The 20,117-nt window shown below is 39.9% G+C and overlaps 1 long non-coding RNA gene across 1 annotated transcript in view; it reads right to left on the bottom strand.

The window, feature by feature from the left end:
* Positions 1-20,117, bottom strand: part of LOC148757601 (uncharacterized) — a 476,408-nt gene that overhangs the window by 266,262 nt on the left and 190,029 nt on the right. Inside the window, exon 2 of the long non-coding RNA XR_016022233.1 lies at positions 6,361-6,606. This is a non-coding gene — a long non-coding RNA (uncharacterized LOC148757601). The remainder of the gene's footprint in view (positions 1-6,360; positions 6,607-20,117) is intronic.

Genomic DNA, 20,117 nt, shown 5'->3' on the forward strand with positions numbered 1-20,117 from the left:
ACTAGGCCAACGTATCCTTAAGAAATGTACGGCTGTGTGTGAGTAGATCTATAAAATACATGAATGAATCCCTGGTCTACTTCATATTTGTACCCAGGGAACACCATTTTTATAACTCAAGGAGCATTCTTGCGGAAAGGATTGGAGTACTGAAATAACAGATTTTTTGCCTTCTTACTATATCCCATATAAGGTCTTAGAAGGTGATATATTATGCAAGTTTTTTGTTTTCTGTCTCTTTTTACCCAAGTTACACAAGTTGCTTCAATCTCTGTTGGGCAATCCCACGGAAGGCTTTCCGACACCCCTCTCCAACACTCTGGTGGATGGGCACTGAGTATCATTCTCCCTAATGATACAGGCCACCCTGTGTTGCCATGGCTTCAAAGGAACATAAAAGGCTCTCTTGAGGAGTATTAAGGTGGCTTGTTTTGGGTGACTTCGTAGAGCGGAATGAGGCCCATAAAATAGAATTTACAAAGTAAAGTTAAAACATTTTAGATTCAAAAGAAAAAAAAGGTTTCTGTCAGAGGAACCCGTTTCACTCCATTCTGACTCGCCTATCATCCTCTGGACTGCCTTATACTTTGATGAAGGTTTCTATCAAGTATTTGAGCAAAATTCTTCCCCTTTTTTTTTCCTCTAACGGAACTAAAATAGAGTAAGTACACATTGAAATTTCAGTAGTCTTCCATAAAAATGAATGAAGCTTTCATGCCTTCGAGTTTTTGTGCCCATGAGGCTGAAAAGATTATTTAAAAGTTTTAGCAAGAAGTTAAATGTGTCCAATGAGAGATATTAATGATATTGACAAAAATGAATCTTCTTACCTACCCCGTCCTACCAGAAGGTTAACCATCCCACAACCACGCTCTTGAAATCCCTACTTGCCTCAAATCCTTGTTGAAAATGAACTAAACAAATAATAAGTGAACATGTCAACTTTTAAAAATCCCATAATATTTCCATCTGTGAAGAGAACAAAATTAAACTCTCTCTCCATGCATAGAATTGGAATATTATTAAATTACTTGGCTGACATCTTCTATACAGAGAAGTAACAATGGAAGGAACTGTGGGTTTTAGATTTAGATGGTTTTGTATAACTTTTCTGGCGTTGCATTTTAACCTCATCAGTTCTGGGGATCCTACTTAATCTCTAAGAATTTTTACAGGGTAGTTAAGAATCTTTACAGGGTAGTTTACAGAGATAATAAATATAAAATGCACAGCAGTATATAGAGGCTCACTTGTTTCTCTCCTTTAACACCACAGATGAGAAACACACACAGACAACACACACACACAAACACAAACACACAAACACACAATTCTATGTAGTCATATAACATTCACATCGTTTTTGTGAGCGCCAAATTGAAAAACTACACCAGTGCTGAAAATACTCAATGCAGAAAATGTATACCAAAATATAGAAGTTGATTTACTAAACCTACAAATGTCTCCTTTTTTAAAGAAGTTGGGATATAACATAAAATAAAGTGGACAAATCTAAATACATCTCTACGGATTTCTACATATGTCTACAACAATTTATCTACTAACAGATTAAGATTTTTAAAAATTCCTACCAGCTCAGGAGGCTCCATTCTATATCTGTCCACTAGAGACACTGTCCCTCTCCTCCAAAAGGTAATTAATATTCTGACTTGTGTCATCATCAATTAGTTTTGTCTAGTCTTAAAAATCATACACATAAAAATCAAAGAACATGTATTCATATGTGTATGGATTTTTGTAATAATTTTGTTTTTAGTTTTTATTGGGGAATATTCGGAAACTGTGTGTTTTTCCAGGACCCATCAGCTTCAAGTCAAGTCGACGTTTTCACTCTAGTTGTGGAGGGTGCAACTCACTGGCCCATGTGGGAATCAAACCATCGACCTTGGTGTTATGAACACTGCGCTCTAACCAACTGAGCCAACCGGCCACCCCTGTATGGATTTTTTGTTAAGCGTAGTGCCTGTGAAATTCATTCATGTGTATATATTACTATTTTTATCTTTGTTTTATTGCTTAGCAGTAAAATGATTACTTTGATCCAAATACATACTTGACTATTTGGGGGACTAATGGAAAGTGTGGCTAGACTTCCCACCCAGCTATCGTCTATCTGTCCTCCCAGTCCTCAGAGCTGTCTATTTCTCTTTGATCCTCTCTGCTATTTTATCACAGTGAGCATGAGGTTTTATTTTCCATTGCTCCTATTACCAGGAATACCTCTCTCCCTGTATATGTTTTACCCTCTCAAGCTCCATCAATTTCCAAATGAAAATATATTTTCATTCCCTTGATTACCTATCTCAATTCGTCTCCCATTCTACTCTTCACTAAGGATTACACTGACTTGAATGCCTGACATCATAGAACAATTCTGAATTAAGTTTGAAGTACAGGCATCATATAAAACAAATCTGTTGTATTATGATCTATTATAAAATTCACACTATGCCAAAGCTAAGAAGAATGTGGCAGATGATAATGGAAACGGGCAAAATCTACAAATTTAACCAAGTGATATTAGAGCACGGCTCACCAATAATAAGCCTTTTCTTAAAATCCATTTCCTCAAATTTAATCTGAGATTCCCAGAAGGGCCTTGCAACGGAGTCATTCTTTTTTTTTTTTTTTTAATATTTCAAATGAACTCTCTAAACAACTTATTTTAATTGGAGGACATTTCCCTTGGGGATATTTAAACCACATTGAGGGACTTTAGGCTCAGAACAAGACATGTGCTGAGGAAGTTGCAGTGAATTCATTTCTCTCCTGGAGGCACTGCTTAGCATGTCAAAGAAAGGAATCTCTGCTGAAGAGAGAGAGGAAACCTGAAGACACTGACCATCTGAACTCTACGGAACTTTCTTCTTCAATATTTTTTATCCTCGACACTGGACACATTCTTCCATTTAAAGAGGAGTATCAGGTTAATAGACTTTAATAGCTGTCTTACTCCACTGGTATGTATAATGAGCAGGAGAAAGATGATGTACAATGAACTAATTGATTGATTTCATGTCACCAGGGAGCTTCACAAACCTAAAGTCATTATTTTCTTCTCTGTTCACTGCATTAACCTAGAGATAGTGTAACAAAAGTAAATGAGTAAAACTTCAAGATGTTTTCACTCAAAATTATTGGTAGAAAGGGAAATGATTTTCTTGAAATATTTTTATAGTTTATAATAATTTCATCACATAAGACTTCTAGAAAAAAATCAGCATAGAGAGCTAAACATAATATTGACCGTTGATTGAGCAATTACTATATCACGGACTATGCTTTGCACTATATAAACATAAATGTATTCAATTTCCATTATAATCTTGTGATCTATCAATTCACATTTTACCTTAAAAGGAAGGGATTAAATGTTCAGAAATATCAAGTAAAGTATCCAAGATCACAAGTTTACACAAACAATGAATGTCACAGATGGGACTCAAAACTTTGTTTTGTTCTGTTTTCAAAAGTTCTTTCCAGTGTCATGCAACATAAGTGGAATCATATCTCCATGACTTTTTGAGTGGGTCAGAAAGACTGGCAGATGCTTTCCCATTAAAACATCCATTGGGATAAATTAAGATTCTAGCCAATAAGGAACTCTTTCATATCACTGATATACAGAAATTATAATGTTACTAACATACCAATGAAAATTTTTAAGACTACTTTGTCATTGCTTCCTTAGGGCTAAAAACTATATATAACTTGACCCAGGTCTCATACAAAATTATCCACAAATTAGTAAGGTGACAGGGTATACTTATACATAAATAAGAAGCAGTTTTGAGAGATTTGTTAAAAAAAAAGTCGGAAAATTCTGAGGACCTTTGACATGTACAGGAAAGAAAAAATAATAAACAAAGGAAAATACAAAAAGACAGAAGAGGAAAACAACAGGGAAACGAAACAAAAGAAAATGGAGTGAAGCATCTATCAATGACCGTTATCCTAGGTCAGTCAAACAGCAAATGGCACAGCTACGATGTGAATCTAGGCTTTACGGTCCCAAAATCTGAAGAAGAGGCAAGGTTCCAGCCTAGACATTGTGCTTCCAGCCCAATCCTCAAAGCTAAGTCTACAGATGCAGCAAAAAACTATTTTGTAAGTACATGATTACATGATTTTCAGTAAAGGAAAGCAACCATCTGGTTCCACCGCCATTGTTCAAGAGGAAATCACAATGCATAATGGCATCTTGAGCACCCCTCCACTATAGCCCTGGCGACCCCACTGTATTATAATATGTCTATTTCTAATACTAAAAATACTGTGAGATTTTTCAAGGCCTGGTCTTTGGTACCATCTCTGTATCTGCCATCTTTCGCACAGATCCTGCAACACATAAAGTGTTTGTGCAATGTTGGTTCGATGGACGACTAAATGAACAAATGAATGCATGAAAGACTAAATTAGAATTGTATCAAAACTCAAGATCTCAGGATGTAGTTAGTCCTGGAGTAAGAGAATCAAATCACATAGTGACCGTGATCATGACTCTCATCTTTCAAAAATCTGCGCGTACCTTTCTTTCTTCAGACTGTTGTTACTGCTCAGTATTTTACCAGTTTTCTAGAACTGAAGGCACTAAATTCCTCGCCTCCTTTAGCTCTTACCTTCCTCTAGTCCGCTGTCCTCGCTGACCAGAGTTAATTTGCTAAAGCACACTCAGATTGAGTTACTCACCTGCTTTCAAAGGCTCATGGTACTCAGGAAAAATCCAGACGCCGCATCAAGGCCTTCAATAATCTCCATTTTGCTTTCCTTTCCTCTCCAAGTTTTATTACTTACTCTACGCTAAGGTCACATGATCTACTAACTATTCTCTGAATGCTCTTGTGATCGGCCTTTGCGCAAGCTGCTCCCTTAGTCTAAAATGACCATCATGCCCAGTCTTTGCCCGAGTTATTTCTATACTATCTTCAACTCACCATGAAGTTTTCTCCTACCTTGAGTTGCCTCTGAGCTGTGCTTCTGTATAAATTAGTGCATATCCCTCTTATATAATTTATCTTCCATGATGTTGTACACCAGTCATGTATTTATCTAACCCTACTCAACTCCTGTAAATACCTTGAAGGCAGAAATGATTTCATAATTTTTATTCCATTTTTCTATCCCCATTTTGACACACACCTAACCTAATACACAGTAGGTGTTCAATTAATGTTGACGTGATCAGATGCAACATGACAAAGCTGCAAAGGTCCTAACAGCTCATCCAGAAAGAGTTCAGCCTCATCCCCTTGTCTCTGATTCTTGACTCCCTCCTGAGAATGGAACTGGAAACTCAGTTGGAAACTGGCTCTCTGCTTGGATTCTTCAGTGTCCAGTTCACTGACTGTGGTTCCTCCTTCCAGTTCCTCTCCCCTGGGCCTTTATAAAAATGCCTGCTGTGTTCTCTCATCTCCTCAGCCAAACATTGGCAGAAATCATGAGAGCGAAACAACAGGTCACCTGCTGCACAGATCAGTGCGATCACGTGTCCTGTGCTCTAGAAGAGAGCTACTTATGTCCCCGATGCTCTTCCCACCATGGAACGGAGTGATGGTCTCGCCTCTGCATCGCCAACGCACTACCTACGCACACAGGGCAAGCAACGAGAACATCTAATGTCCTAAACAGACTGAAAAGGCCACTCGATTCGAAAGTTTTGTGTTTCAGATACATTAATGGCTAAAGGGATCCTTGAAACTCATGAGTAAGCACAGCTACCGTTTACTGAGTACACAGTAAACAATCCTTAAATAAGAGCTTATGAAATTCTCACTCCACACCTACAGAGTCGATGTTGTTATGCCAACACTACAGGTAAGAAAATACAGCTCCTAGAATTTAAGAAACGTGCCTAGTGTCCCATAGCCCGGAGGGAAAGAATTGGGGTAGAACCCAGGCTGCATCAGAACCTTGCTCTGATAACTGCCATGCTATTGTGTTGAACAAAGTGCAAGGAAGGCAGCCAGCCAGATACACGGTTCGTCAGCTTTGACCTGTGGGTGTTTAGACTGACAAGCCTTTGCTCAAAATCATTCATCACCTGATTGGAGCAGTTGAGAGAAAATGTAAATAGAAACAAAATGAAAGAAAGCCATCACTTTTACATTCTAGCACACAGTGTTAGACTGTGAGAGTAAAAGTAGCTATATTTAAATGAATTTGTTAAAATCAAACGTCAAGGATAAACAGTGTTCAGTGACATGTGCATTTTAACGTCACTAAATCATTTAAGATAGTTGAAGGTCATTAAGTCATATATACATACATTGTCCACATGGAGGGAAAAAAATGAATTTCTTGCAGCATAGCAGTCAAGGAAACCAAAAGGAATGTACTCACCCCTCTGTAGACACTTCTGCACTCTGCAAAGGACGCAAAAGGAGGAGACCCACTGCTAACTGGAGGTGACTCCAAGGTTCTTGACATAGCGGACGAGCTGTAAGTTGCTTGGATACTGAACTTCTGTCCATCGGATGCGCTCAGTGTCTCCATCTCCACAATCAACGTCTGCCCTCATATCTGAAACGTGTGGAGTAAACGTTCCACACACATCTCTGCTTGCTTTCTTCAAATTTCAGAGACCATCTGTAAAGAAATATGTTCCTCTTTCATCCAGTGCGATGCACACCATCATTGTTACCGCAGATAAAATTATCATGCTTTTTAGGATTGTAATAGAATACATACAACAAGATAAAAGAAGGAGAAGTCAGTCTTCTATTATTAATTAACAAAGCATCTGACCCACCACTGCCTTGATTTTTACCTCGAACGTTAGGTTTGGTGTAAGATTACCCCCAATTATCAGTTGATTAGCATGTCCTTTGTCTAGCGTGCTGCTGCACCCCACAAACACCAATTTAGCCACACTGCCTACCCCCCACCCCACCCCTGGCAGGGTCTCCCACTCAGCTGCACAGAGCACTGCCCTGAGAAGAGCAGGGACAAAGTGACGTGTGATGATCATGAGTCACTATGAGGGGGAACGGGGGACAGAGGCCCCTGGGGATGGTCTAAGCCCAGGTGAAGACTCTGGAGGCACAGGAGCAGTTGTGCGAGTGTGGTTAGTGGCTCACATGGATGTATCAAAGGCAGAAGTGGTGGTGACCAGGTGTCAGACTCAGGGAGAAGCCCTTCCTGAGTGCACCCACAAATCAAGCCCAAGACAGCGTGGTCTGGTCAGGCCAGAAAGGGTTCCCGCAGTTCTCGGGGGCCTCCCTCCCTCCCGGGGCTCTGAGGCTGAATGCCACAGCAGAGGATGCTGGGCCCCCACCTGCTAGAGAAGCAGGAACCCTGGGGAGCCCTGGCAGGCGTGGTGAGGAAGGTGTGGAGGAGCTGTCTTCACAAAGACAGGCCCGGGCAGCAGACGCACGTTCCTGTATTACACAGCCTGCTGCAGCCACACCACCACGAGGAACCGCGGCAATCACTGCCAAGAGGAGAAACCGTGTTCAAGTCTGTACTGACATCTAGAGCAAATTTAACCCGACCAGCCAAAGAGACGTACTCGACATGCACCACCATGTCCCGATGGAGACCGTGGGGATCAGGGTCCCACCATGTCCAGTCCCAGCCTGGCACTACCTGATGGCATGCTACTGGCTGAACTAACTGCAAACTATGAAGAATATGCCAGGTACGGACGTGACACCCAAGCAAGCGGCCACAAGCTTAATAAAAGTTTAGAGCTAATCAGGTTTCCTCCAATGAAGTTTATGAAATATCCGCCCATGATCTTGAAAAGCAGCAATTTTTTCCTGAAGTTTGCCACAGCTGGTCTGTTCACCTTTCAGCTGTGACCCCCTCCTTCAGCTGCAAAACATCTTTTATGTTTATTGGAACTTTACACCAGTCAGTGGAGGGTTACAGAGCACCCCGGCTACAGACACAATGGATAAGCTAAAGCCCAGTGGTAAGTTTTTGCAAAGACTCCAGAAGATGGGGCAGGGAGCTCCGGGAGAGCAGCTGAAAGCAGGGCCTCCAAGCTGTTGGTGCTTTCTCAGGCTCGCGTGGAAATGAACTGCCTTTGGAAGGCTTGAGTGCCACGTATGCCACCGTATGGACGCCTTGCCACATCGGAGAGGCTCTCAGTACTGCTCAAAGTGGTCCCCAAGGCTGAGGTGCAGAGAGTTCTTAGCTGTTACTCCTCTAATCTCACGCCCATTGTGGCAACACCTTATACAGCATCCTGCCCATCCAATCTATTCTTGAATGCTTACTACCCAATCCAGGCAGTCTGGTCATTTGTGGGCCTGTCCAGACTATTAGAAAGCCCTTCCTTTGAGCCATAATCCATGTCCCAGTACCGCCATGAACAGGTTTATGTGTATATCTACGGCAGCGAACACGTCTGTGCACATGTACACAATGCTTAGTTGCTACCCAAGTGTAAACTGTGTACTCCCCTTCACCAGAAGTGTCATGGATAGCAATCCATTTTAAAGGAATACTATTAGATTAGTGCAAAAGTAGGTGAGGTTTAAAAGGTTAAAAATAATTGTAAAAATGGCAACTACTTTTGCACCAACCTAATAACACAACTGTATAAAATAAAACTGTTACATGATATTTACCGGTGGTAATTTAGAACTGTTCTGGCAAAACCAAATGGCGTGTGTGTGTGCGCGTTTCTCTAGAGAGAATTCCTGCATCAAACAGGAGACTGCACTTGATAATCTCAAAGGTTCTGCTAATTTGAAGGTTTTGATTTGTTTGTTACAGAGGTTGAGGAGAAGACCTTTCTGGCTTCACTTGCATCTCTTCTTCACTCATTTTTCCTTCCTCTCTGCCCTGATGTGGAGCTGCGTGGAAAAGGAGATCAAAATCAGGTCAGCATCAGGAGCTTTCACCTGGTCCCTGGGATGTCTGGGGCCACCTCTTTCAGTGATGCTGGATGTGTGTGTGTGTGTCCAACATGCAGACTCAGGACACATACACAGCACTGGTCAGATGAGTGCCTCCAGGAGGAAGCCGGACAGGCCAGGCACTTCTGACATATCATCAGAGAGACGTACTGTGCTTGTAGGGAGTATCACAAACATGTCGTTGTCCTCAGAGGGTCCTTCCAGATGTCCACAGAACTCCCTGTCTCTCTCCAGTGAGCAGCATGCATGCGGTGACTGCAAGAGGTGACGTAACCGGCACGCCTGTTGTAGACTCAGCTAAAGGTTTGGAAGTGAGACCACTTATTTCAACCTTGCAGAATGAAGTTTATACAAGTGAACAGGGTGGAAGCTAGAGGGTTTCCTAATCCACTGGTGAATCCCAAAGGAAAAAGTCAGAACTCCGAAAGACATTCCCATCCCCATGGAACTGGGGAGGACAAGTTGACTCTAATGTCATCCTTCTTCTGGTCCTTAGCTTTCTACGGAGCCCACAAGGGTAAGAAAAAGGAATAAGTCCAGAACAGCCCAATGGGTGGATGACACAGTTCTTCCCCTCACAAAAACACCAACCTCAGTCCTATCGCTAAGGAGTCTAGGTTATCTCAAACATTTGAGAGAAGCCTTTCTACAACTTGTTCAAAGACTTCAAGTAAGAGTCCCAAGAGGGTTAGAGCTTCAAAGGCCGGCCAACTGCACAGATAGGTCCTGGGTTATGCAAATGAGAGAACCAGGAAGGCTGACTCCTTCTTGAAGAAGCTCATAGCCCTCCCTACTGCACAAACTGAAGTCTCAGGTCGTGCAAATGTAGACCCAGAAGCACTGGCTCTTCAAAGACCTCTGGACTGCATGGGGTACAGAGGTAAATGTGTGAAGCCGTGGAGGAGAGCAGCAGGGAGACCACCACACAGCCTGCAGAGGGTGGTGAGGGGCTCCCATCACTGGTACCGTGATCTCTGAGACCAAGGGGCCAGTACCCTTTGAATGCACCAAAAAATGGAGCCAGAGCATGGGGACCAGGTGCTCCCAGCTTAGATTCTGTTACTTTTAAGTACCACTAAACAAATAAAACAATATAACTGCAGGTAAAGAATAATTTGAGACTGATGCACCCCTTCCTCTAAAAACATGTTCTTTTGACATTTAGATATAAGACTGTAAACTCAAACCCGTGTTGCCCACTGAGTTTTAGAGAAGTCCTCAAAAATGAACTATTCATTCTTGATAATCTCCTTTTCCCAGGTCTCTCCCTGGGTTCCTTATCATTCAGCTGCAGTTGCTGGGTGGTGAATGTTAGAAGGAACTTTTAACAAGGTTAAACATCTGAAACTGTTTCAGTGAATTATGAATATGTTGATGTTTTGATTTCTGCCACAGCTCGCAACTACGCTGGTAATTGTATTTATAAAAAAGGACTACTAATAACGGATTAAAATGAAAGTCCTATTTTGGTTGCTAGTGAAATAGGTTTTTGCACTAATTAGACAATTTTAGAAAGTGCTAATTGCGATTCTCTGTAGGTATTTCTCTGAGGCTGTTCTTGTGCGTGGTGGATGGTTTTGCGATAGAATTTCCAGAATTTCACGGAGCCCACCGTGCCACCAGATCTGCAGCACACTGAACACAGGAAACTCACACACAGCCACGCCCAAGCTCATGTTCACGGGCACACACAAACACAAACACAGTCTCCGGTTGGGGGATGGCTGTAACAGTCATCTGCAGTGCATGCCTCTTTGCTATTCAGTTACAGTACACCATCGGTTTCCCACAGGGAAATTACGTTATTACACAGTGGGTGACACAGGATTAACATCGCAAAGTTTTTTTAGTAGACATAGATTGCAGCATGATAGAAGAGGAAGACAATGGGCTTTAAAATCAGAGAGCCTTGGGTTTGAAACCCCACTCCATCCACTGGAGGATCCGTGAGTAGGTAACACACTGTAAGTCTGATTCCCCAGTTGTCAATATGGACTCAGATCACACATCTAAGGCAACTAGTACTGAACCATCCACAAAAGAAGGACATCAACAGGTTGGATTCCTCCTTTACATTTGATTTTCAAATTGACATGGCTGGTGTCCTAAATGTGCTGATCAGAGTATCTGGGGGAAAAAAACATGGGAATAAGTGAACTCAGTTGAAGCTGACAAATCAGAAACAGATTCTACCTAATACAGGTATTTTCTACATTATAATGTGCCTCAGAAAATTGTTTTACAGTTAAGAAATTGACAAAAATATGTTTTTTTTCCCCTGAATTACACACACACACACACACACACACACACACACACACACACACACATATTTTCCTCCTGTTTGGGATGAGCTACAGACCACTTTTTAAAAAACTGTAGTGGAATAATGCAAAAACCATCAATGGAATCTCAAACCTGTCATATCCATCATCTCTACCACTTTTTTTGGATATTACAATACAGACATGAAATTCCGGTAGGAATTCACCTTCTGAACCTGGGTCCCTCCTATCATACCCAAGCAAATTGTCCCTCACACAATTGCTAGTGTTACTTCAAAATAACGTCACTATTTTTCTTATGTATAAAACGCACCCCAACATTTTTCATGTCAAAGTATACATGAACGATGACATGGGTATTGCGTATTAGGTTAAAGGGTGAGACTATGGTAACTGCTGGTAGTATTTTTTGGCAAACTCAAGGGCTGAAATAATTTTGGGGGTTATATATCTTTCTGAGGGTTATTCTATTTTTGAGTATCATTACCCCCAACTTCCATTAGTAATTATTATAATGAAAAGAATAAACCAAAAACCAGTAGGAGCCAATCCTCACTGAGCATCTCAAATACGTTAGGTATGTGTAATGACTGTCTTCTTTCATCCAACGACCACCCTCGGGAAACTGTTCCCTCCCCATTTCATCGACGAGGAAAATTAAGCATGAAGGTTACCTGAAGTACCAAGATGTTTATATATTCTGCTCTGTTCACTAAACTAAAATTCCCCAGAGAATGATCTGGGAGTTCAACTCAGGTTGATTGCTGAATGCACTCTATAAAAAATTTAAAATCCAAGAAGTTACTCTTGGGTTCCTTCACTATCCCATGTCTCTCCTAGGCCAGAGTTTCACTCTATCAGGTTATCATTTAAGGAATGATTTCTGGAGCTAAATACAGTCTGTCTGATATGTTCCATTCCAGTCACAGCCAAAATAATCTAAAAATGGCAGCCTGAGACACTCTCAGTTGCCTTGGTAGCCATATCAAATCACTGACATACATACATCCAGCTCTTCATAAAATGTTCGCCTCTTAATATCTCCCTCTTTCTCCATATTTGCTTTTATTTTTCTGGACTTATTTGAATTCCTTAAATTGTTAAAATGTAAATGAAATTCATATGGATATGGCCCATCGTTCCATATTATAATGAAGTATTTAAATCCTATTTCTATTATTTAACTTAGGTATTTCTCTCATTTCCTGATTACCTGAAAATGTGGTCACCTTAAGTTATGGCATTATGCAAGTTATCTGAAAACATGCTAAAGATTCAAAGAACAATAACACAGTCTGTCAGATCCACAAGGTGCCTTCCATTTCATGTGGAATTAGTGTGTGCATGCGTGTGTGTATGTGTGTGTTGTAAAACCGGAGTTGTAATCCAATGCTTTCTTTTATCCTGTGGAATAATATTAGCAGTCTAGGATACTGTGTGATTGCCAAGGAAAGACAACAGAATTAACTGATGTCTACTAATGCACCATGTAAACAGAAAATTAAATCAATTTCAAACAAAGGGGAAGGAAAAGAGATTGAGAGAGAAATCATACCACATTTATGCTATTTATCCCTGAGTGATGTTATTGAAAAGTGTTATTAATAAATATTAATTCAGTCAATCTCTTTAATTATAGATAACACTACTTTAAATATAATGACTAAAGAGGCAACAGTTAAAAAAACGTTGCTCAGCAAATTGATAATTAGTGAATGTGATTAAAAAAAAACACCTTAGTTATTATTTTTAATTCTTGATCTTCAGACTTAGGATAATTTTTTCATGCATGTTGAATTTTATTTGGATTGTTCAGTATAGTACAAGAAATGTTTTATAGGATCCTGGTTTTCAAAAACAATAAAACAAAAAGATAAAAGAACTTTGATATTCAGCTTTGAAAACGAATTACAGAACATTACAATAAAATGAAGAAAACATCAAGAATGTGTGCAAAGGCAGATTGGGGAAATATATATATATTATATTATATGCATTATATATTATAATGTAATATATAATATATGTATATAATACATTATATGTAATATATAACATAGTTATTTTATATCTCCCATTGGAAAACAGGCTAATTTGTTTTCCTTTTTTTTTTTCATCCAAATCATATGGCTGTAATTCTCTGGGAAAGAACTGACTTAGTAGCTATAATGAGTGGCACACTAATCTAGTGAAAAATAATATTTTAAGCTTATAGACCTTATCTTGAATCCTGTTTTAGACACTGAGTTGCCATTGTAGGCACTTCTGAGCATCAATTTTTGCCATCCATAAAATGGACATGATAATATCTGAAACACGGGTTCTGGTGATATTAAGACCATATATATATATATATATATATATATATATATATATATATATATGATATCTATAGATATATATATATCATATAGATATATATATCAAATAGATATATATCATATATATGTCTATATATCATATAGACATATATATCATATAGACATATATCATATAGATATATATACATCATATATATATATATAATTTCTCCATGCTTCAAATCCTCTAGTGGTTCCACTTAGTGCAACCTAAACCATTGATGAAGACCTACAAGATACCACTTCACCCAGCCCCAGCTTTCACATGGTTCAGCCAAGGTGCTCTGAGTCTCTCACACATGTGGGCTTCTTTCACGCGCCTGTGTACTAGTGTTTCACACTGCTTGGAACCTTCTTTCTGGATATCTGTGTATACCTGGCCTCTTATTATGACTCACATTTCTGCTCACCATTTCAGGTACATCTTCCAATCCACAACATAAATTAGTGATTCCTGCCCCATCATTCTTTTCCTTGTTTACCGCCTGTATTTCTTTTTTAGAGTGATTACCCAAATCTCTAGATTATAAAGTCTATGAAACAAGCTGTCTCTTTCACTCTTTGTCCTCAGTGTCAGCACATAATAGATGCTCAGTATATTTTGCTCAAATAAATCATACAAAGGTTCCAACATACAGCTTGATTATCAAAGGCATAGAATAAATTATTAGTTCTCTCCCCTCTATTCGAATTTTCTGACTGCATAATGTCTTTACAATCATGAAGTTACAGCGTAGAGGACCTATATATTGAGACTATACGGAGATAAAATCAAAAGGGAAAAGTACACGTACACACACACACACACACACACACACACACACACACACCGTACAGAACCTGAGAGAGCAGGTCTTGAGCAGATTGTTGGATAAAAAAAGCTGATTTAACTCTCTGAGTGTCCTCAGTCCCTTTAATGATAACATTAAATGTTTTGGGAAGACATTCTCTAAAATCTATATATAACTTTCCTTCGTAAAACCTATTCTAAGTTTAAACAAATCGGAAATCAAGCAAAACAGGGCAGTTGAAATGTACACAGAGATCGTCACTGTATCTCCCCTGCATTCTGCAGATTCTGTACACTTAGAGGAGGCCACTCTCAAACTTGTTACATATTTTTAATCTCCTTGAAGGACTCTTTCTTCCTCTATTTTCCCATTAATGCAGGTGAATGTTAGGTTACTTTCTCAACACAGGACTGGATTCCTTGTTGTTTGCTCCCTGCCTAACATCTCTGTTGGAGAAGTCTTCCTATTTTGCTTTGTATTTTGAAGTAAGTGAGATATTGGATGAGGCTCTGCCTCCTTGCCCATGATCAGGCAGGTTACAGGGCATCATGTCACTAAATATATAGGACTGGGCACAGGACTCAAACCAGATGAAAGCCCCAGGGAGAGTTTATTTCATTAAATGAATCATTAAAATTTATACAGTTTACTGAAAATTTTAATAGACAGTTTTAGAGTAGTGTCAGGCTCACAGCACAATTGAGTAGATACTGGTTCTCCCAAGTACAACTTCCCCAGGTGAGGAGCCTCCCCCATTATCAACATCTGCCATATGTTACAAATTAACATTGACAGACACATCGTGATCAACAAACTCTGCAGTTTACACTGGCCTGCATCTTGATGTCCCGAAAATGTCCATCAAATGTAGTCTACATATCCAGAAGAATCACTGCATAAACTAAGAGAGCAAGCTTCCCAAGAGGAAGTTGCCTTTTTATGACCAAAGAAAATAGATGTAAGCTACTACCCCTGTCCAGGAGACACTCACATCTGAAAGAATGGCTGAGCAAGGGAGTGTCATAAGTTTTCCTTGATTAAATGGGCTCTCGGGTTATTTGGCCTGGCACTACTACCACACAGAGAGGGCTCATGAGCATAAACTCAACCCAGAGTAAAGTAAGTGTGAACAATGGAAGGAACATAGATTTTTGACAATTTGAGCATTTGGTTTCATTCAGTTGTGATGGAAAAACAGATCTATATTTTTTAGTTCCATAAGCCAATAAACTCCCACTCACCTCTGTTTCTTTCAACTCACCATATTTTGACTTGGGTTTCTCTCACGAGCAACCAGAAGAATTTTGACCAACATAACCTTCTTTCCGTTTACTCTACAGAATTACTCTGGCCTCATTCACTACTTCAAAGGATATAAAAGGGTTTTCTTAGATGCGCAGTGACTAGAGTAATTTTTATATCGGCTGTTTGGTGTAATATTTAGTCTCTTTTTTACCATGGTTTAAATGATGGAGACATTTTCATATGTCCCCAAAGATGTGCCCTGGCCCTTTTCCCAGTGAGGAAAGGTACACAGCTGCAGCTCACCTAAATGCCTTTAAAACCTCAAAACAAAACATAGCAAACACCAACAACAAAACATATTTGACCTGGTCCCTAAGATTTATTAACCTTCTCTTATTTTTGCAAATTCTAATTTGTATGTAAAAATCCCCCCATTTTTCTTTTTTAACCATAAACTCTGTGTTTTCTATTTAGTTTCTCAACAAGTATTAACGAATATCAACTATGAATCAGGGATTCTGCTATATGTCACACTGCTAATAAAAACAACAACATTAATTCTTAAGAAAAAAAAAAATTGCAGTTGTTCAAGATGACCAAAGATGAGCCAGGAACAGAATCCACCTTCCTGACTCCTTCACAATGTTCCTTTTTAAATAAAAACTTACTGTTTTTTAATATAGAGTGACACTGTTGTTCTCACACTTGGGTAGATGGAAAAGAAATTCTGTATTCTTTTGCTTATGAATAACAAAAATTGCTCCAATGTCAGTCTGCCCAGAGAGAGGCATGGTAGAATATATCTCTCCAGTATATACAGTATCTCAAGAAGACACAGAAATCACCCTCATTTACTAAATCAGCCATGAAAGCACATTTACCCCACTGTAGAAAGCATTTAAAATTAAGATTCTCTTTAAAACATCCATTTTTACCACTTGACAAGAGAATTACCAACAATATTGACAATAATAGAGGTGCAGGCTTTAATCAACTTTAAGAAAAGTGCTGAAATGGCTTTTTTTTTTTTTCAGTGACACCCAGGTATGTATGTATGTATGTATGTATGTATGTATGTGTGTGTATATATATATATATATATATATATATATATATATATATATATATATATATATATATATATTTGAGAAAGACTTGGGCTAAATATGAAGAGACCTTAGACCTGGCCTCATTTCTGCATCTGACCTACTCTGTGACCTTTGGCAAATCCTCAGCTTCTGGGCCTCACAGTTCAACTAGTCCAAGCATCTTATTTTTAAAATGTGTAAGGAAGCAAACTTCACATTTTGTTAAAATTGGGACATTTGCTCACTTAAAACTCAATACTAAAAAGTCAGATGGGGATTCATACTGATGGCTCTCATCACTATCTTCATAGGACTGGGATTCAGTCAGTCATTAACTCATTCATTCATTCATTCATTTTCACTATTTTCATTCATTCAGTCCACTCATGTATTTCATTTTTGCTGGATAAAAAGTCAATTTTTTCTGTAAAGGAGCAGATAATAAATATATTAGCCTTTTCAGGCTATACAGTCTCTGTCACAATTCCATTGTGCCATTATATCAGGAAAGCAGCTATGGATAACACATAAAAAATAGGTATAGTTATGTCACTATAACCTTATTTAAAAAAAATAGGTGGAAAGCCAGATTTTGCCCAAGACCTATAAGGTTGACCCCTGCTTTAGACAAAAAAGACATACAATTTGAATTGAGCAACTGGCACCATAACAATAATTTTACATGATTATTCTGGGTAATACACACACACACACACACACACACACACACACACACACACAAATCCATTCATTCCATTTGTATAACGTAGCAGAAAACAAGACACACATTCCACATTTTCACAGATTTTACTATTTTTGTGTAGGAAGAAATTCAGCAAATCAATACAAAATAATTATATGAAGAAAACCCAGAATAAGGGCATCAAAAGTGACGGGGAACTGTTTTAAATAAACTAGTCCTGAAGTTCTTTACAGTAAGGTGACATGTGAGCAGAGACTTGAATGAAGTGAGGACCCACCCTTAACAGATATCCGAAGAAGAATGCTTCCAGAAGAAGAAAGAGAAAGTGAGAAAACTTAAGGGACTTGTGATGGGAGTGTGCTTGGCATACACGAGGGGACTTGGAAGAGTAAAACCCACCTGTGCCTTGGGTAACAGGCACACAGATCTCCATCCCAGTTGCTGACCATGAAGTGGCCTTTGAACCCGCCCCAGCCCATCTCAGCCATTGGTCCCACAGCACCTACAGGTAAACTCACCAAACTCAGCCCAACTGTTGATTCTGAAAGCTCCCTGTGACTGAACTCCAGTCCCTCCCAGGTACCGTCATCTAGCAGCCCTGCCAGCACAGGTACCTGGCAGGACACAATCCTGTCTGCACCCTGGGGATCCAGAAATGGCCGTCGCATGGTCTGTTGAACCTCCCCGTTCCCCAGCGGCAGTCTGGGAGCAGTCCGGCCTGCCCAAGGGACATGGTGGAAGCGACCTCCACCTGTGCTCTAAAGCCACATAAGTATACCTCAGTCTTGGCTGTGGACACTGAAACAACCCTGGGACTGGGTTGCAGCCCCTCTCAACCATATTCCAGGGACAGTCCTGTCCACTCAGGGATCCCCAAAATGACCTGGGAGGAGCACTCCCAGGGACATGGCAGGAGCTACACTGATCCACCCACCAACTAATAGGCCTGCGATCTGAGGACACAACTATGGGCCCTGAAGTGGACCTTTGTTCCAGTGCCACCAAACTGAGCCAGTCCCAACCACCAGGGACCAGACAGGATCCATGCCCACCTGGGCCCCTGGTAGGAAGCCCACTAACTGTGGACCCCAGGGCAGACCCTAGTCAACTGTGGACTTCAGTGACTCATATTTTTTTTAAAAATCACTCTGGAAGGTACGGTGTTTCCCTGAAAAATAAGACCTACCCCAAAAATAAGCCCCAGTTACGATCGTCTGCCAGACGGACACATTTAGTATATTATGACGATGTTCCAGAAGAAGATGACACAACTGTATTTGAATAAATGTAGATTGTTGTACATGAAAAAATAAGACACCCCCTGAAAATATGCCCTAATGAGTCATTTGGAGCAAAAATTAATATAAGACCAGGTCCTATTTTCTGGGAAATATGGTATAAGACCAGTCGTATTTTCGGGTAAACACAGTATTTTTGTTAGGGAGGAGGCAAGATGACCACTTAAATGTCTATTGCATAGTCAGGTGACAGATTACGATAGGACTTGGAATAATAGTGGAAAAAGGGATGATAAAAATTTGTATGACAAAAAGTTTTTAAACAAGATGTCCTTACCTCATATTAAAAGGTACCAAAAATTCAGAGGTATTCAGTAACTTGTTCAAGTTAAAACAGCTGGGAATTATCAGGATCCACAATATTCTTAGCTCTAAAATATCAGTCAATATTGCTTTAAATTAACTCCTGCCCACCCCCAATCATGCAGGTATTTAAGTTAAGGTAAGTGGTAAGAAATGGTAGGAAGATGCATCTTTCTCACATCAACCTGCCCCCACAATTTTCTTCCCTTGGCCATGCAACAATTCTGTTTTCTAGATGATTATTATCTAATTTTTGCCTATTACTCCTTAGGTGATATGATACCTGAGCAAATCTGGATTTAGTACAGAGGGAGCAGAGTAGGAAGATATAACACTAAAGGAAGTAAGGCCTTATAAAAATCAACACACACACACACACACACACACACACACACACACACACTATACCAGTTGTTCCAATATCCCCTTGAGGTTGTAACCCAGCTTGAGGACATTCCTATTTCAAGGTATCATGGATTTGAGGAGTCGGCCAACTGTCTCCCTAATCCGGCCAGTTCACACCCTCCCAGTTTAGCTCCATGTCCCTCCAGAACACTTGTAGCAAGTATTCGGAAGGGGCAGAGCCAAAAGTCTGAGCCAACAGTTGGTCAAGAGAAGATCCAGACCACAGCCCAGGAACCAGAACCAAGTGAAGCAAATCGTCAGCACGACACAACATGAGCTGACACAGGACAGCCCGGGACTAGGTTTCCTTGGATTATTTTAACCCAGGTAAACTCATTAATTTGGCCAAAAATAAGAGTCCAGTGTCTGAGCATCCTATGCTAATCATAGTTATTTCAGTAGTTTTCACAGTGTATTTTTAGAAATATGTGTTTTTATCAAAAACTCATCAATTCTTAGCAAATGAGTAAGTCTTACATCGAAGCTGCAGCAAGTAAACCTCAGGCCTTGAGTGCTAGAACTCTGGGGTGTGTTCCATACTTTCTTGCAGAGTTCCCTGGCTGGACGAGCCCCACAGTTGTACTCTGACAGCTAATACACACACTCTACTGGATTTCTTTACTCCCCTGATTTCGCTTTTTTCCCTTTGGTGCTTCCTGGGAATACCTTGCCAATGAACTATTTAAATTTAAATCTTTGTCCCACAATCTGATATCTGACTCCTGGGATCCCAACCTAACACAAAGCTGATATA

This window comes from Rhinolophus sinicus, chromosome 8, assembly GCF_057876585.1.
Source record: "Rhinolophus sinicus isolate RSI-liver-muscle chromosome 8, RSI-T2T, whole genome shotgun sequence".
Lineage (NCBI taxonomy): Eukaryota > Metazoa > Chordata > Mammalia > Chiroptera > Rhinolophidae > Rhinolophus > Rhinolophus sinicus.